Raw genomic sequence first — 13,693 nt, forward strand, 5'->3', positions numbered from 1 at the left:
TTCTCCACCGGATGTACAACCAGAACCAACGCCTTATGCGTTGGGCATTGTCGTGCAAAATTATAATTTGGAGATCCGCCACAAAAAGGGGGTTAGATAATGTGTTGGCAGATGCTTTGTCTCGTGTGTAATGATCTAGGTTTTTTTTTGTTATCCCGATAGGATGATTTGTGAATTTGGGTGTTGTGATAGTACGTGTGTCGCAAACCATTTTGGTTTGCTCTTTTTAAGGGTGGGAGTGTTACGGATACAGGTATCCTGTGTTTTTGTGTGTTTCTACTCTTTCTGCCCTAATCACAGGTGTCCTGTATGTTCCTGATTGGTGGTCGTTGAGGTGTCTGCTGATTGGACCAATCAGTGAACATTCCTGTTAATTGCACCACCTGTTGTTCGTTTGTTCAATCACACATCCCATTTTATAAAAAACCAGACTTGTGTTTGTTGGAGAGAGAGACTTTTTGCCATATGTGAGTATGGACACGGTGGTGTCCTGTGTGTTGTGTACGCACTAAGTTGTTGGTTACCCTATTGGTAACATTAGTAGAATATATTTCTTTACCTGAGTGTGGATACTGTTGTATCCTGTGTACTTATTTAATTGCTGAGTACCCTGTTTAGTAGTTTTGTGTGTTTTTTGGGAAAAGGGGGTTTAAGCTAGTTGCCCTTGGCGTACATTACCCGTAGGAAGAAATCTGTCTATAAACACCAGTTAGACCTGAGCGGACCACCCACTGTATTTTTGTATGGTAGCAGTAGCCTAGCGGTTCTTCAGGCAGGCTAGATCAGTTTAGGGGGTTTTACACTATTGTTTCATTTCTTGGGTCCTGCTCAGCCCCTTTTTCCCAAACCCTTACCGTGTGTTCATAAATAAACACTTTGTGTTTGACGGTAGTTCATGGTAGTTGTGTCTTATTTGTTCTCACTATTCCATGCCACACTTATAATTTACATGAATTTATGTTACGGGTCTCATGTCCATCCACCCTAGATGTTTAGAGCCACGGGGTTCGTAACACAGGCCCATTGTTTGACAGACAGGCCCAGTGTTAGACAGGCCCAGTGTTAGAGATCTAGCAGCCTCAGGCATTTCATTAACAAGTAAGGTCTCATCCAGTCTGTAGTGGAGGGTGAACGCACGTAAACGCTGTTGAACCGGAAACAGCGATTTGCGTTTACCAAAAATTTTTTTTCAACACTACATCAGTGGTCCCATCCAGAGAAACAAAACCAGGACTAGGGTTGCAAACCTTCCCAAAATTCATTATACAGGTGCACCTTGTGCTGGGGACAATAAAAGGCCACTCTAAAATGTGCAGTTTTGACACACAACACAATGCCACAGATGTCTCCAGTTTTGAGGAAGCGTGCAGTTGGCATACTGACTGCAGGAATGTCCACCAGAGCTGTTGCCAGAGAATTTAATGTTCATTTCTCGACCATAAGACCCCTCCAATGTCGTTTTAGAGAATTTGGCAGTAAATCCAACAGGCCTCACAGTCACAGACCACATGTAACCACGCCAGCCCAGGACCTCCACATCCGGCTTCTTCACCTGCGGGATCGTCTGAGACCAGCCACCCGGACAGCTGATGAAACTGAGGAGTATTTCTGTCTGTAATAAAGCCCTTTTGTGGGGAAAAACTAATTCTGATTGCCTGGGCCTGGCTCCCCAGTGGGTGGGCCTGGCTCCTCAGTGGGTGGGCCTATGCCCTCCCAGGCCCACCCATGGCTGCCCAGTCACGTGAAATCCATAGATTAGGACCTAATTTATTTATTTCAATTGACTGATTTCCTCATATGAACTGTAAAATCTTTGAAATTGTTGCATGTTGCGTTTATATTTTTGTTCAGTATAACATGATGAACTATCAGGTCAGTTAAGAGTAGTAGTGTGTTAGTTTTCGCAACAGCCTGGCTAGGTCTCAGAGGGTGAGGGATGAGTAGGTCTCAGAGGGTGAGGGATGACTAGGTCTCAGAGGGTGAGGGATGGCTAGGTCTCAGAGGGTGAGGGATGGCTAGGTCTCAGAGGGTGAGGGATGGCTAGGTCTCAGAGGGTGAGGGATGACTAGGTCTCAGAGGGTGAGGGATGACTAGGTCTCAGAGGGTGAGGGATGACTAGGTCTCAGAGGGTGAGGGATGGCTAGGTCTCAGAGGGTGAGGGATGGCTAGGTCTCAGAGGGTGAGGGATGGCTAGGTCTCAGAGGGTGAGGGATGACTAGGTCTCAGAGGGTGAGGGATGACTAGGTCTCAGAGGGTGAGGGATGGATAGGTCTCAGAGGGTGAGGGATGACTAGGTCTGAGGGTGAGGGATGGCTAGGTCTCAGAGGGTGAGGGATGGCTAGGTCTCAGAGGGTGAGGGATGGCTAGGTCTCAGAGGGTGAGGGATGACTAGGTCTCAGAGGGTGAGGGATGGCTAGGTCTCAGAGGGTGAGGGATGGCTAGGTCTCAGAGGGTGAGGGATGGCTAGGTCTCAGAGGGTGAGGGATGGCTAGGTCTCAGAGGGTGAGGGATGACTAGGTCTCAGAGGGTGAGGGATGACTAGGTCTCAGAGGGTGAGGGATGACTAGGTCTCAGAGGGTGAGGGATGGCTAGGTCTCAGAGGGTGAGGGATGACTAGGTCTCAGAGGGTGAGGGGTGGCTAGGTCTCAGAGGGTGAGGGATGGCTAGGTCTCAGAGGGTGAGGGATGGCTAGGTCTCAGAGGGTGAGGGATGGCTAGGTCTCAGAGGGTGAGGGATGACTAGGTCTCAGAGGGTGAGGGGTGGCTAGGTCTCAGAGGGTGAGGGATGGATAGGTCTCAGAGGGTGAGGGATGGCTAGGTCTCAGAGGGTGAGGGATGGCTAGGTCTCAGAGGGTGAGGGATGACTATCAATCTGACCATGCTGCAATACAGTCATTATCTGAAATAACCATCACATCGTTAAATGAACATTATTAACATCACAGGAGAAGTCAGTTAACAGATTGACATGACATAACACATTAAATGAAGAATGACACAAATGGCCATCAACATTTCATTTTAACTCAAAGTTCCATTGCTGCATTTATCATCAGTATACTGTTACATACAACTACACTGAACATACTACTACACACTGCTACACACATTACTACACACCTCTGCATACTCCCAACAAACATTCAACAGCCTCAGCCTCCCCTTCCCCGTGGGTGGTTCATCATATACTTGATGTGGAAACTGAATTGGCACAGATCCAGTTCCTCTGTTAGGATCTTGAAATATGTATCACACACACACATACACACACACACATACACACACACACACACACACACGTACATGCACACACACAGACGCACACGCGAAAACACACGCTTTCACACACACAAGCACACAAATACACACACGCACACCTTCCAGGCATCGTTGAGCCTCATGTAGCTTAATATAGAGTCAACCCTCAGACCCTGAAGGGTGTTGTTTTACTAAATGACATCTAACATTCCATTACTCCACATTACCACGAATGGCATGGCTAATCAGGATCAGACCATAGAAGGCTCTGTGTTTAGAAGAGACTGTGTTGGACCAGACTGTGTTTAGAAGAGACTGTGTTGGACCAGACTGTGTTGGACCAGACTGTGTTTAGAAGAGACTGTGTTGGACCAGACTGTGTTTAGAAGAGACTGTGTTGGACCAGACTGTGTTTAGAAGAGACGGTGTTGGACCAGACTGTGTTGGACCAGACTGTGTTGGACCAGACTCTGTTTAGAAGAGACTGTGTTGGACCAGACTGTGTTGGACCAGACTGTGTTTAGAAGAGACTGTGTTGGACCAGACTGTGTCGGACCAGACTGTGTTTAGAAGAGACTGTGTTGGACCAGACTGTGTTTAGAAGAGACTGTGTTGGACCAGACTGTGTTGGACCAGACTGTGTTGGACCAGACTGTGTTGGACCAGACTGTGTTGGACCAGACTGTGTTTAGAAGAGACTGTGTTGGACCAGACTGTGTTGGACCAGACTGTGTTTAGAAGAGACTGTGTTGGACCAGACTGTGTTGGACCAGACTGTGTTTAGAAGAGACTGTGTTGGACCAGACTGTGTTGGACCAGACTGTGTTGGACCAGACTGTGTTGGACCAGACTGTGTTGGAATCAAATGTTATTTGCCACGTGCCGAATACAACAGGTGTAGACCTTACAGTAAAATACTTACTTACAAGCCCTTAACCAACAATGCAGTTTTTACATTACCATGTAGTTTACCAATAAAATGGTCTGATGGTGATGTGGATATACTATGAATACATATCCCAAAGGAAATAAATGATCTCACTTCAATAAATTTTAATAGAAAGTTAGCAAAAATAGATAAGATCTTACTACCATGGAAAGGAAAATACCTGTCAATTTGTGAAAAAATCACCCTGATTAACTCTTTAGTATTATCCCAGTTTACCTATTTGCTTATGGTCTTGCCTACGCCTAGCGAACAGTTTTTTAAATTATATGAGAAAAAAATATTCAATTTTATTTGGAACGGCAAGCCAGACAAAATTAAAAGAGCATATTTATATAATGAATATGAATTTGGAGGACAGAAATTATTAAATATTAAAGCATTAGACCTATCACTAAAAGCTTCAGTCATACAAAAGTTATACTTAAATCCGAACTGGTTCTCAAGCAAATGAGTAAGATTGTCTCACCCAATGTTCAAGAAAGGCCTTTTTCCCTTTATTCAGATTACAACCTCTCACTTTCAGTTATTTGAAAAGGAAATAATCTCCCAAATGTCACTATTTCTAAAACAAGCCATAGAAAGTTGGTTGCAATTTCAATTTAATCCTCCAGAAACGACAGAACAAATAATGCAACAAATATTGTGGTTAAATTCAAATATACTAATTGACAAAAAACCTTTATTTTTTGACAGAATGTTTAAAAAAGGTATAATCTTTGTAAATGATATCATAGGTAGGACTGGTGGAGTTATGTCGCACATGCAGCTAACAAAATCATATGGAAATGTATGCTCTACCCAAAATTACAACCAAATAATTGCAGCCTTACCGCAAAAGTGGTAATTGTCCCTAGAATTTCTAAGCAAACAGCGGGAGGCAGGGCTTTCTCCTATAGATCTCCATTTTTATGGAACAGTCTGCCTACCCATGTGAGAGACGCAGACTCGGTCTCAACCTTTAAGTCTTTACTGAAGACTTATCTCTTCAGTAGGTCATATGATTGAGTGTAGTCTGGCCCAGGAGTGTGAAGGTGAACGGAAAGGCTGGAGCAACGAACAGCCCTTGCTGTCTCTGCCGGGCCGGTTCCCCTCTCCACTGGGGTTCTCTGCCTCTAACCCTGTTGCAGGGGGCTGAGTCACTGGCTTGCTGGTGCTCTTTCATGCCGTCCCTGGGAGGGGTGCGTCACTTGAGTGGGTTGAGTTACTGACGTGATCTTCCTGTCTGGGTTGGCGCCCCCCCCTTGGTTTGTGCTGTGGTGGAGACCTCTGTGGGCTATACTCGGCCTTGTCTCAGGATTGTAAGTTGGTGGTTGGGGATATCCCTCTAGTGGTGCGGGGGCTGTGCTTTGGCGGAGTGGGTGGGGTTATATCCTTCCTGTTTGGCCCTGTCCGGGGTTTCTTCGGATGGGGCCACAGTGTCTCCGGACCGCTCCTGTCTTAGCCTCCAGTATTTATGCTGCAGTAGTTTATGTGTCGGGGGCTGGGGTTAGTTGGTTATACCTGGAGTACTTCTCCTGTCTTATCCAGTGTCCTGTGTGAATTTAAGTATGCTCTCTCTAATTCTCTCGTTCTCTCTTTCTCTCTGAGAACCTGAGCCCTAGGACCATACGTCAGGACTACCGGGCATGATGACACCTTGCTGTCCCCAGTCCGCCTGGCCTTGCTGCTATTCCAGTTTCAACTGTTCTGCCTGCGGCTACGAAACCCCTACCTGTCCCAGACCTGCTGTTTTCAACTCTTTAATGATCGGCTATGAAAAGCCAACTGAGAGACCTGAGCCCTAGGACCATACGTCGGGACTACCGGCCGTGGTGACTCCTTGCTGTCCCCAGTCCGCCTGGCCTTGCTGCTATTCCAGTTTCAACTGTTCTGCCTGCGGTTATGGAACCCCTACCTGTCCCAGACCTGCTGTTTTCAACTCTTAATGATCGGCTATGAAAAGCCAACTGAGATTTATTCCTGATTATTATTTGACCATGCTTGTCACTTATGAACATTTTTGAACATCTTGGCATGGTTCTGTTATAATCTCCACCCGGCACAGCCAGAAGAGGACTGGCCACCCCTCATAGCCTGGTTCCTCTCTAGGTTTCTTCCTAGGCTTTCGCCTTTCTAGGGAGTTTTTCCTAGCCACCGTGCTTCTACACCTGCATTACTAGCTGTTTGGGGTTTTAGGCTGGGTTTCTGTACAGCACTTCGAGATATTAGCTGATGTAAGAAGGGCTATATAAAATAAAATTGATTGATTGATTGATTGAAGAGGAAAGTGGAAGGGGGAGAAAGTAAGGAACTTGTCTGTCGGCCTTGCATTAAAGAACATAATTGGTTAAGGAAAACTGTGATAAATAAAAAAGTATATCAGTTTCACTTAAGGACCAAAGGATTGACAGCCGTCCCATATAGATTGCAAAATAGTTGGGAAGAGATTTTTGATGTACCGATCCCATGGCATAGTGTTTATGAACTGACACGCAAAACGACACCGGATTCAAAAATTAGAATCTTGCAATTTTAATTATTATATAAAATTCTTGCTACCAATAGAATGTTATTTATATGGGGGATACAATCTTCCCAGCTCTGCAGATTTTGCTGTGAAGAGACAGAATCATTAGATCATTTGTTTTGGTTCTGTCCATTTGTAGCTTGTTTTTGGACACAGGTCCAGGAATGGCTAAAGGATTGCAATATTTACCTGGAAATAACCTTGCAGATAGCATTACTGGGTGATCTGAAAAGTCATAGTCAATCAATCAATAATATAATAATACTTTTAGCAAAAATGTTTATTTTTAATTCCCAATCTGTAGAAGCAATGAGAATAGAAAGGTTCAGAATTTTTGTAAAACATCACAGTACGGTTCCCTCACTGTATAATACTGTATCATTATGGCAAAGCATTAACATGGATGGTTAATGGTTGTCATCTATAATACTGTATCATTATGGCAAAGCATTAACATGGATGGTTAATGGTTGTCATCTATAATACTGTATCATTATGGCAAAGCATTAACATGGATGGTTAATGGTTGTCATCTATAATACTGTATCATTATGGCAAAGCATTAACATGGATGGTTAATGGTTGTCATCTATAATACTGTATCATTATGGCAAAGCATTAACATGGATGGTTAATGGTTGTCATCTATAATACTGTATCATTATGGCAAAGCATTAACATGGATGGTTAATGGTTGTCATCTATAATACTGTATCATTATGGCAAAGCATTAACATGGATGGTTAATGGTTGTCATCTATAATACTGTATCATTATGGCAAAGCATTAACATGGATGGTTAATGGTTGTCATCTATAATACTGTATCATTATGGCAAAGCATTAACATGGATGGTTAATGGTTGTCATCTATAATACTGTATCATTATGGCAAAGCATTAACATGGATGGTTAATGGTTGTCATCTATAATACTGTATCATTATGGCAAAGCATTAACATGGATGGTTAATGGTTGTCATCTATAATACTGTATCATTATGGCAAAGCATTAACATGGATGGTTAATGGTTGTCATCTATAATACTGTATCATTATGGCAAAGCATTAACATGGATGGTTAATGGTTGTCATCTATAATACTGTATCATTATGGCAAAGCATTAACATGGATGGTTAGTGGTTGTCATCTGTAATACTGTATCATTATGGCAAAGCATTAACATGGATGGTTAATGGTTGTCATCTATAATACTGTATCATTATGGCAAAGCATTAACATGGATGGTTAGTGGTTGTCATCTGTAATACTGTATCATTATGGCAAAGCATTAACATGGATGGTTAATGGTTGTCATCTATAATACTGTATCATTATGGCAAAGCATTAACATGGATGGTTAATGGTTGTCATCTATAATACTGTATCATTATGGCAAAGCATTAACATGGATGGTTAATGGTTGTCATCTATAATACTGTATCATTATGGCAAAGCATTAACATGGATGGTTAATGGTTGTCATCTATAATACTGTATCATTATGGCAAAGCATTAACATGGATGGTTAATGGTTGTCATCTATAATACTGTATCATTATGGCAAAGCATTAACATGGATGGTTAATGGTTGTCATCTATAATACTGTATCATTATGGCAAAGCATTAACATGGATGGTTAATGGTTGTCATCTATAATACTGTATCATTATGGCAAAGCATTAACATGGATGGTTAATGGTTGTCATCTATAATACTGTATCATTATGGCAAAGCATTAACATGGATGGTTAATGGTTGTCATCTATAATACTGTATCATTATGGCAAAGCATTAACATGGATGGTTAATGGTTGTCATCTATAATACTGTATCATTATGGCAAAGCATTAACATGGATGGTTAATGGTTGTCATCTATAATACTGTATCATTATGGCAAAGCATTAACATGGATGGTTAATGGTTGTCATCTATAATACTGTATCATTATGGCAAAGCATTAACATGGATGGTTAATGGTTGTCATCTATAATACTGTATCATTATGGCAAAGCATTAACATGGATGGTTAATGGTTGTCATCTATAATACTGTATCATTATGGCAAAGCATTAACATGGATGGTTAATGGTTGTCATCTATAATACTGTATCATTATGGCAAAGCATTAACATGGATGGTTAATGGTTGTCATCTGTAATACTGTATCATTATGGCAAAGCATTAACATGGATGGTTAATGGTTGTCATCTGTAATACTGTATCATTATGGCAAAGCATTAACATGGATGGTTAATGGTTGTCATCTATAATACTGTATCATTATGGCAAAGCATTAACATGGATGGTTAATGGTTGTCATCTATAATACTGTATCATTATGGCAAAGCATTAACATGGATGGTTAATGGTTGTCATCTATAATACTGTATCATTATGGCAAAGCATTAACATGGATGGTTAATGGTTGTCATCTGTAATACTGTATCATTATGGCAAAGCATTAACATGGATGGTTAGTGGTTGTCATCTGTAATACTGTATCATTATGGCAAAGCATTAACATGGATGGTTAATGGTTGTCATCTGTAATACTGTATCATTATGGCAAAGCATTAACATGGATGGTTAATGGTTGTCATCTATAATACTGTATCATTATGGCAAAGCATTAACATGGATGGTTAATGGTTGTCATCTATAATACTGTATCATTATGGCAAAGCATTAACATGGATGGTTAATGGTTGTCATCTATAATACTGTATCATTATGGCAAAGCATTAACATGGATGGTTAATGGTTGTCATCTATAATACTGTATCATTATGGCAAAGCATTAACATGGATGGTTAATGGTTGTCATCTATAATACTGTATCATTATGGCAAAGCATTAACATGGATGGTTAATGGTTGTCATCTATAATACTGTATCATTATGGCAAAGCATTAACATGGATGGTTAGTGGTTGTCATCTGTAATACTGTATCATTATGGCAAAGCATTAACATGGATGGTTAGTGGTTGTCATCTGTAATACTGTATCATTATGGCAAAGCATTAACATGGATGGTTAATGGTTGTCATCTATAATACTGTATCATTATGGCAAAGCATTAACATGGATGGTTAATGGTTGTCATCTATAATACTGTATCATTATGGCAAAGCATTAACATGGATGGTTAATGGTTGTCATCTATAATACTGTATCATTATGGCAAAAGCATTAACATGGATGGTTAATGGTTGTCATCTATAATACTGTATCATTATGGCAAAGCATTAACATGGATGGTTAATGGTTGTCATCTATAATACTGTATCATTATGGCAAAGCATTAACATGGATGGTTAATGGTTGTCATCTATAATACTGTATCATTATGGCAAAGCATTAACATGGATGGTTAATGGTTGTCATCTATAATACTGTATCATTATGGCAAAGCATTAACATGGATGGTTAATGGTTGTCATCTATAATACTGTATCATTATGGCAAAGCATTAACATGGATGGTTAATGGTTGTCATCTATAATACTGTATCATTATGGCAAAGCATTAACATGGATGGTTAATGGTTGTCATCTATAATACTGTATCATTATGGCAAAGCATTAACATGGATGGTTAATGGTTGTCATCTATAATACTGTATCATTATGGCAAAGCATTAACATGGATGGTTAATGGTTGTCATCTGTAATACTGTATCATTATGGCAAAGCATTAACATGGATGGTTAATGGTTGTCATCTATAATACTGTATCATTATGGCAAAGCATTAACATGGATGGTTAATGGTTGTCATCTATAATACTGTATCATTATGGCAAAGCATTAACATGGATGGTTAATGGTTGTCATCTATAATACTGTATCATTATGGCAAAGCATTAACATGGATGGTTAATGGTTGTCATCTGTAATACTGTATCATTATGGCAAAGCATTAACATGGATGGTTAGTGGTTGTCATCTGTAATACTGTATCATTATGGCAAAGCATTAACATGGATGGTTAATGGTTGTCATCTGTAATACTGTATCATTATGGCAAAGCATTAACATGGATGGTTAATGGTTGTCATCTATAATACTGTATCATTATGGCAAAGCATTAACATGGATGGTTAATGGTTGTCATCTATAATACTGTATCATTATGGCAAAGCATTAACATGGATGGTTAATGGTTGTCATCTATAATACTGTATCATTATGGCAAAGCATTAACATGGATGGTTAATGGTTGTCATCTGTAATACTGTATCATTATGGCAAAGCATTAACATGGATGGTTAATGGTTGTCATCTGTAATACTGTATCATTATGGCAAAGCATTAACATGGATGGTTAATGGTTGTCATCTGTAATACTGTATCATTATGGCAAAGCATTAACATGGATGGTTAATGGTTGTCATCTATAATACTGTATCATTATGGCAAAGCATTAACATGGATGGTTAATGGTTGTCATCTATAATACTGTATCATTATGGCAAAGCATTAACATGGATGGTTAATGGTTGTCATCTGTAATACTGTATCATTATGGCAAAGCATTAACATGGATGGTTAATGGTTGTCATCTGTAATACTGTATCATTATGGCAAAGCATTAACATGGATGGTTAATGGTTGTCATCTGTAATACTGTATCATTATGGCAAAGCATTAACATGGATGGTTAATGGTTGTCATCTATAATACTGTATCATTATGGCAAAGCATTAACATGGATGGTTAATGGTTGTCATCTGTAATACTGTATCATTATGGCAAAGCATTAACATGGATGGTTAATGGTTGTCATCTGTAATACTGTATCATTATGGCAAAGCATTAACATGGATGGTTAATGGTTGTCATCTGTAATACTGTATCATTATGGCAAAGCATTAACATGGATGGTTAATGGTTGTCATCTGTAATACTGTATCATTATGGCAAAGCATTAACATGGATGGTTAATGGTTGTCATCTGTAATACTGTATCATTATGGCAAAGCATTAACATGGATGGTTAATGGTTGTCATCTATAATACTGTATCATTATGGCAAAGCATTAACATGGATGGTTAATGGTTGTCATCTATAATACTGTATCATTATGGCAAAGCATTAACATGGATGGTTAATGGTTGTCATCTATAATACTGTATCATTATGGCAAAGCATTAACATGGATGGTTAATGGTTGTCATCTATAATACTGTATCATTATGGCAAAGCATTAACATGGATGGTTAATGGTTGTCATCTATAATACTGTATCATTATGGCAAAGCATTAACATGGACGTTGCTCAGAGTACCTTCAGTAAAGCAGCCTCTATTCCCAGAGGGCTCTGGTTTCAGCCGTTTGGGACGTAGACATGGTTCTGCTCCTGGAATACAGTAGTTTCCAAAGCGTGCCTTGTCATCACTGTGTATCAAGTCGTTTTGACTACTTCAGATATATGTCTGTTGATGTTAGAACCATGTGTTGCTGATACCTGATTGGCTAATGATAAAAGTGCTGCTTTCTGTGCTCCGCAGCAGTATCATTCATCTATAGGGGAGGCAGGAAGATGCTGAGACATGATTTCCAGCAAGGGACAGGCCATAGGGGGTGGGGTAGGGAGGGAGGGAGGGGAGGGGCAGGCCATAGGGGGTGGGGTAGGAGGGAGGGAGGGGAGGGGCAGGCCATAGGGGGTGGGGTAGGAGGGAGGGGAGGGAGGGGCAGGCCATAGGGGGGTGGGGGTAGGAGGGAGGGATGGGAGGGGGCAGGCCATAGGGGGTGGGGGTAGGAGGGAGGGGAGGGGAGGGGCAGGCCATAGGGGGTGGGGGTAGGAGGGAGGGGAGGGGAGGGGCAGGCCATAGGGGGTGGGGGTAGGAGGGAGGGGAGGGGAGGGGCAGGCCATAGGGGGTGGGGGTAGGAGGGAGGGAGGGGAGGGGCAGGCCATAGGGGGTGGGGGTAGGAGGGAGGGAGGGAGGGGAGGGGAGGGGCAGGCCATAGGGGGTGGGGTAGGAGGGAGGGAGGGAGGGAGGGAGGGGAGGGGCAGGCCATAGGGGGTGGGGTAGGTCATAGGGGGTGGGGCAGGTCATGGGGGTGGGGTAGGAGGGAGGGAGGGGAGGGGCAGGCCATAGGGGATGGGGCAGGAGGGAGGGGAGGGGCAGGCCATAGGGGATGGGGCAGGAGAGAGGCGGGCTGCGTTGTGACAGAACACAGACATAGCAGTCTGTTCCAACACATAAACACTGACCTTGTTAGAACCTGGGTAGATAGGGAGCGGGCTGCCACACCCACCCACCCACCCCCACCCACACCGACCCACCCACCCACCCACCCACACCCACACACCCACACACCCACCCACACCCACACCCACACCGACCCACACCGACCTACACCCACCCACCCACCCACACCCACCCCCACCCACACGCAGAGACACACACGCAGAGACACACACACAGACACACACACACAGAGAGACACACACACAGACACAGAGACACACAGAGACCCAGAGACACAGAGACACACACAGAGACACAGAGACCCAGAGACACATACACACAGAGACACAGACATTTTACATTTTAGTCATTTAGCAGACGCTCTTATCCAGAGCGACTTACAGGAGCAATTTGGGTTAAGTGCCTTGCTCAAGGGCACATTTACGTCATTTAGCAGACGCTCTTATCCAGAGCGACTTACAAATTTGTGCATTCACCCTATAGCCAGTGGGATAACCACTTTACAATTATTAACAGAGACACACACACAGACAGAGACACACACACAGACACACAGACACAGAGACACACACAGAGAGACACACACACAGACCCAGAGACACACACAGAGACACAGAGACACACACAGACCCAGAGACACACACAGAGACACAGAGACACACGGAGCGGGCTGCCCTGACTTCTATCACACACTAATTACTGTTTTTTTCAATTGCTAACAAGCATCGGTCAATACTGAAGCCACTTTTTCAAAACTCTTC

Source organism: Coregonus clupeaformis, unplaced genomic scaffold (assembly GCF_020615455.1).
Source record: "Coregonus clupeaformis isolate EN_2021a unplaced genomic scaffold, ASM2061545v1 scaf0444, whole genome shotgun sequence".
Lineage (NCBI taxonomy): Eukaryota > Metazoa > Chordata > Actinopteri > Salmoniformes > Salmonidae > Coregonus > Coregonus clupeaformis.